This window comes from Molossus molossus, unplaced genomic scaffold (genome assembly GCF_014108415.1).
Source record: "Molossus molossus isolate mMolMol1 unplaced genomic scaffold, mMolMol1.p scaffold_m16_p_8, whole genome shotgun sequence".
Taxonomy (NCBI): Eukaryota; Metazoa; Chordata; class Mammalia; order Chiroptera; family Molossidae; genus Molossus; species Molossus molossus.
This window is the reverse complement of record NW_023425402.1, coordinates 91,591,748-91,598,445: the sequence shown is the minus strand read 5'-3', so window position 1 is coordinate 91,598,445 and position 6,698 is coordinate 91,591,748. Positions and strand designations below refer to the sequence as shown.

The 6,698-nt window shown below is 36.2% G+C and overlaps 1 pseudogene; it reads left to right on the top strand.

Moving 5' to 3' along the window:
- Nucleotides 1–5,756: 5,756 nt before the first annotated feature.
- LOC118620773 lies at nucleotides 5,757–6,251 on the top strand (annotated as a pseudogene).
- Nucleotides 6,252–6,698: the final 447 nt, after the last annotated feature.

Genomic DNA, 6,698 nt, shown 5'->3' with positions numbered 1-6,698 from the left:
TCAACAATTGATGACGGTAATTGGGTAACATCTACGTGCAGTGATACCTTGTGTTTGGTGGAGGCTTACAGTTTGTTCAGATTACCCCAAATTTACTTTCATTCTAAGAAATGCAAGGCCCAATAAATAGCACCCTTTTTCCAGAGTGAGTTCTAAATCATGTGTTAAATGTAAACAATAACTAAGGTAGACAAGAGCAAAATATCATATTGATTACCAGCGAAGGCTAACAAAGGTGTGTTGCAGCAATGGACTTCCTCATACTAAATGGCATAATTTCATAGACATTGTCCCCACAATACTCACAGTCATAAGAAATGCTGTAAAATTCCTCCCCAACTCCCTTGTTTCATAAACCTTTCTAAAATTATAGCATGGAGAAACAGCACAGAAGCTATGCTCCTTGAACTGAAGGTAGAGAAAAGGACTGATTTACTTATGCACTGTTTACCTCCCCAAATCATCAATAGTCACTCTTATTTTCCAAGGAGAAGCCAGGGGTATACAGAGCTGTAGATCCTCTACATACAAGAAAACCTTATGTGTGACTAACGAGTGTTGTCTTCTTACAGGAAAGGGCCTTATAAGCTCTGAGGATAATTGTTAACTCCAAGCCATGGACGAATGAGGACCCATACACAGCTGTGGATACTAGCTGTGCTTTGTCCTAGCTCGTTATCTAACAAATATGTATGGACACAGGAAGAGGAGGAAGCTACTCTAACCCCAGAGTAGCTGAGTTAGCTGAAATCACCAAGTATAATAACTTCTCCTGGGATTTGCATGATTTGAGAGAATGGCTGCTATGTTATTCTAGCATTGTCATAGGAACACGCCTTCAAGGGAAAATCAAGGTTTTCTCTTTCGAATTCCCTAAGAAGAACTCATAGCTAGTACCTTTCTAAGCTAGAAGTAAGGGGAGAGAGATTGTGTCCTTCCAACTGAATTAAAAAATAGTACGTTCTAGATATTTCTAAAAACATTTGCCAAATGTTTCAAAAAAACTACCATTTTTCCTCCTATTGTTTAACCTCAGCATCACTTCTTACACTTGAACCTCTAACTTTGATGATCTATCCAGCTTGGTAACTATAGTGAATGTTTTCTTTCCCTTCTACCTCAAAAAATATTTTATAGGCCTGTGGACTGCTCCCATTCAGCCCTGTGCACGTCTTTCCTATACTCATGTCATCCCCATGCTGTATTTTTGGTTATCCTAAGAAGGTCATATTAACTTTATTAAGAGTATTTGGTGAAATATTATATTTAGAAACATAGCATTTATTTGTCCAAGCTCCACATGGATGTTTGCTTGTTGTATTCATAAGTCACATGGTTGTAGAGTTTCATCACGCAGTAGAAATACTGCATAGTGAAAGCATCAGTAGGGACAACCTAGACCTAGAAATGAAGGTGTGGATCTCGGAAACCAACAGGGACCTCTCCAAATTATTTTTGGTTTCTGCTTTATCAACCATGGAGTGTATACCTCAACAACATGGCCCTAAAGAATACAAAGGCTGAAATAGAAAAAAAAAAAAATGCAGTTAAAAGATGATTGAAAGATGATAGCAATGTTCTTAGTCAAGATTTGTATAGAGAAGGTTTTTCCCCAATGAAAACCAGACATCTGTCCAGGGAGTGTCTTACTCTGCTCTTTGAAGATCCTGGTAGTGAGCTCAGCGTCCAGCTCCTGTCCTCTCCGTTCCCAGTCGAACATTAGCTGTGTTCTGCTTCATGGGAACTGAACAAATGAAGCATGCATCTTTAAGACACTTAGTCTGACAAATGTTTGTATCTTAGGAGACTTAGCGAAAGAATACGTTTTTCAAACTGCAAAGCTAAAACAATCACTATTGTTTATATTTCAGAGGAAGAAGAGCAACTTGAATATAAACACATTTAATATTAAAGGGTAAAATTAAAATATAGGTAAAAATTCCAACTTATAAATTTGGTCCCAAAGGATCCTTGGTCTATAAATTTAAATTATTTTGTGTAAAGAATACAATAATTCCCATGCAATTGCTTTATAGACCGAAATATAAATTATATATGAAGATTCTGTTCCAACTCAAGGTTTTGGAAAGCAAGAAACCAATACCTTACATAATAGAAAGTTATAATACATTTATCTGATCAATTCAAATATCTAGATAGCAGAGAAATCAGGAAAGAGCCTAACTAGTTTGAGGAGCAAGCAATCAGAGTTTCAGAAAGACCCTTGCCAAATTGGGAAATGGCTTTTCGAGAAGAAGATAAGTTAAAACAAGAATAGTCTAACATTTTTCAACCTTCAGATTGCATTTGAAGCATAGGTGCGCCTGAGGTTGTGCTGGAGCTGGGCGGTGAGGGTCAACTGCACAGCTGTTCAGAGTTGCGCAAGACAGCTGATGTCACTTTGGCCATTCAAAGTAGGCCAGGATGGGAGTATGTTTCTATGCCCTTTAGGAGAACTGGATGCTGGGCACTCCCCTCTGCGGAGCATGCCTGCGCCTTTCCCGCCCCTTTGCTCTTCCCTCTGCTAAGCCCCAAGGGTCCTTCCTGTGCTTCTGTAGCTTGTTTCCGGAGCCAGCCCAGCTAGCTCATTTCTACTACCTTTGTAACCTTCTGAATAAACTTTGCCTTATAATTTGAAAACGAGAGGGTACTGGATGTTAAATATTTACTAGCATGACAATGGGAATATCCCATTTTAAGACAATTGATTATTCTATTAAGTAGAAGATATCAAAATGGTTACAATATAACAACCACATTAAATAGCTATCGTATGTGTTTTGGTTAGCTAAAAAAGAATATTTGTTTCTATCCTCAATACCAGAACTAAAATTAACCCCCATCAACCAAAAAGCAGTACTAAATCATTTAAAAATGTAAATATAAAACCATCTCAATATGTTAGAAATTGTTGACTGGAAGAATGGTACCCAGTGGGAATAGAACACAATGTGGAAATGTTACAGGACATTACTCTGCCCCTCCCTCAGAGGTGATAAAAAACAAATTGACCTGCAGATGAAATTATTTGATTTTACTGTTGTAGGAAATTAAATAATGCTTCATCTGGGTTTTATCTTAAATGTGATAGCAACAAAATATGCTTTGTAAAGTATAAAAAGATACTTTTGTAAGAATAGTGGCATAGAATAAATATGTCAGTGTTGATACTCTTAGTGCAAGTCACTTTCTTATGATGTCATAAAAATTATGCAAAAATATTTTATATCCTGAAGCAACTCAGAAAATATGAGAACTTATAACCTGAATAGACTGTGTACACTAGTAAATAGGGAACAAACTATAAAATTTTATTTTATTAATCTCAACAGAACTGCTACATACAAGTGAAGACTGTTCACAGAAATAACAAATATATCTATCAAAATTATAAATATTATAAAACAGTACCTTTGTTCCTCTTTTAAAGTCATGATCTTAGGAACAAACACATCTATAGATAGGATAAAAATTTATCTCCAAGAAAAATAAAAATATCGCAGGATCAAATTCACTTTGAATTAGTCCTTAACAGGTGCCCAGTAACACACTATGTAGACTATCAATTGATTTAGACTGTATGCCTAGTATATTTTACTAGAGACCATTAAATTAGCATTTATTTTGGTTGTTTAATGAAATTATCTTATTTTTATGATAATAAAAATGAAATTATACTTGAAGAAAGAATTAAGCAACATGAACGAATATAAGAAAACAACCCCATATTTCTTCATTTTGAGATTATAGTAGCAATATTTACATGAATCTTTTATGCGCATGTACATATACATGTAGTCTTACATAATTTAGATGCATTGTTTTCCAAATGGGGTGTAAATGTATGTGATTTTTTAAATTAACTGAAGTGCCTAGTTCACATGACAGTTTACTTTCTGTGCAGTGCAGTTCTGTGATTTTGACAAATATATATCATACACCCAAAGTTATATCACATGGAATAATTTCACCAGGCTAAAAATCCCCTGTGCTCTACATCTTTAACCTCATTTCCTCCTCTGAGCCCCAGACATGTACTTTTTAATGTCTCTATAGTTTTTCCTTTTCCAGAAAGTAATATAATTGGAATCATATGGTAGGTGACATTTTAGACTTGTTTCCAGTTTATGCATTCACCTATTAAGGGACATTTTGTGGCTTTCAGAGTTTGGCAATTATGAACAAAGCTGCTATAAACATCTGTGTGTAGGCTTTTGTGTGGACTTAATGTTTTCAACACATGTGGGTAACTATTTGAGTGCAATTTCTGGATTATAGAGTAAGACTATGTATATATTTTCAAAAAACTACAAAACTATCTTGCAAAGGAACTGCGCCAATTTCTAGTACCACCAGCGATGAATGAGAATTACTATTGCTAAACACAACCTCACCAGCAATTGGTATTGCCAATTTTTTGGATTGCAGTCATTCTAATAGGTGTTTAGTAATATGTTGTTGTTATTTAAATTTGCACTTTCCTGATGGCATATGATGTAGAGCATCTTTTCATATACTTACTTGCCATCTGTATAACTTATTTAGAAAGGTTTCTGTTTGGATCTTTTGCTCATTTTGAACTGAATTTCTTGTTTTCTTGAATTTTAAGTGTTTTTTTATTCATTATACACAAGTTTATAATATGAAACAACAAGTAATATAAAGTGAAAAACACTTATAGTTCAAATATGAATCCTTCATTGGGAATTTTCTGTGAAATGAAATAATATTCTATCAGTGTAAATGCTCCATATTCTACATGCATTTCTCTTCAGTATTAATATTTTTATTTTATTTTTGAAAGTATTACAGATGTTCCCCTTTTCCCCCATTGACTCCTTCCTCCCTGCTCCCACCCACCTCCTGCTTTCCCAACCTAATGTCTGTGTCCATCGGTTGTGCATATACGCATGTAAGTTCTTTGCTTTATATCTTCCACCCCTATACCTCTGAGGTTTGTCAGTCTGTACCCTATTTCCATGATTCTGGATATATTTTGCTCCACAGCTTATTTTGTTCATGATGTTCCATAAATAAGTGAGATCATGTGGTGCTTGTCTTTCTCTGATTGGCTTATTTCACTCAGCAGAATACTCTCCAGGTCCTTCCATGTTGTGTCAAAGGGTAAGAGATCTTTCTTTCTTACAGCTGCATAGTATTCCATTGTGTAAATGTACCACAGCATTTTATCCATTCATCTCCTAATGGGCACTTGGGCTGTTTCCAGATCTTAGCTACTGTAAATAGTACATGAACATAAGGGTGCATATATGCTTTCAGGCCAGTGTTTCAGGCTTCTTAGGATATATTCTTAGATGTGGGATCACTGGGTCAAATGGCAGTTCCATTTTTAATTTTTTGAAGAAACATGTTATTGTTTTCCATAGTGGCTGCACCAGTCTGCATTCCCACCAGCAGTGTACTAGATTCCCCTTTTCTCCACATCCTCGCCAACACTTGTTGTTTGATGATTTGTTGATGGCTGACATTCTGGGAGGTATGAGGTGATATCTCATAGTTGTTTTAATTTGCATCTCTCTGATGATTAGAGATGTTGAGCATTTTTTCATATATCTCCTGGCCATTTGTATGTCCTGTTTGGAGAAGTTTCTATTCAGGTCCTCTGCCCATTTTTTAATATGTATTTTGTATAACAGTCCTTTATCAGATGTGCCTTTTGCAAATACTTTCTTCCTGTCTGTTACTTGCCTTTTCATTCGCTTTATTCCCATAAGCTCCTGAGGTAACCACTGAAAATGGCTCACTATTCCCCTGACCCAGAAAACCCCACAAAATCATCGAATTCAAGAGGTTCAAATCCATGTTCACTTTCAGAACATTCGTGAAACTGCCCAGGCCATCAAGGGCACGCATATCAGCAAATTACCTGACGGGTGTCACCTTGCAGAAGCAGCGTGCCATCCCGCTGTTACAGGGGCAGAGTCGGTAGATGTGCCCAGGCCAAACAGTGGCGCCGAGTGCAGGGTTGGAGGGTTGGGGATGCAAAGAGCGCTGGGTTTTTGCTGCACATGCTTGAAAACGCAGAGAGTAATGCAGAGCTTAAGGGTTTAGATGTAGATTCTCTGGTCACTGAGCACATTGGGTGAACAAACCTCCCAAGATGGGGAGTTGAATTTACAGAGCTTATGGGTGGATTAACACATGAGCTCTCCCTGCCACGTGGAGAGGATCCTATGGAAAAGGGGCAGATTGTGCCTAAACCAGAAGAGGAGGTTGCACAGAAGAATTAAGATATTCCAGAAGAAATTGAAGAAACAAAAGCTATAGCCCGGTAGTAAATTAGACGTAAAATAAATGCTAATAAGAGGTTTTTTGTTTTGTTTTGTTTTTTTCAATGTCTTTCATAGAACAGAAGTTTAAAAAAATATTTATTAAAGTCCAACTTTTCAACTTTTTCTCTCACAGATAGCATTTTTGGTGTTGTACTGAAAAGCAACAGCCAAACCCAAAATCACTTACATTTTCTGTTATTTTCTAGAAGGTTTAGAGTTTTGCATTTTATATTTATTGCCATGTTCCATTTTGAGTAAATTTTTATAAGTGTAATATCTGTATCTACATGCATTTTTTTTTTTTTTTTTTTGCACATGGATATCTGATTTTTCCAGCATCATTTTTTAAAAAGACTCTGTTCTCCATTGATTTAGCTTTGCTCCTTTGTCAAAGATCAACTGACT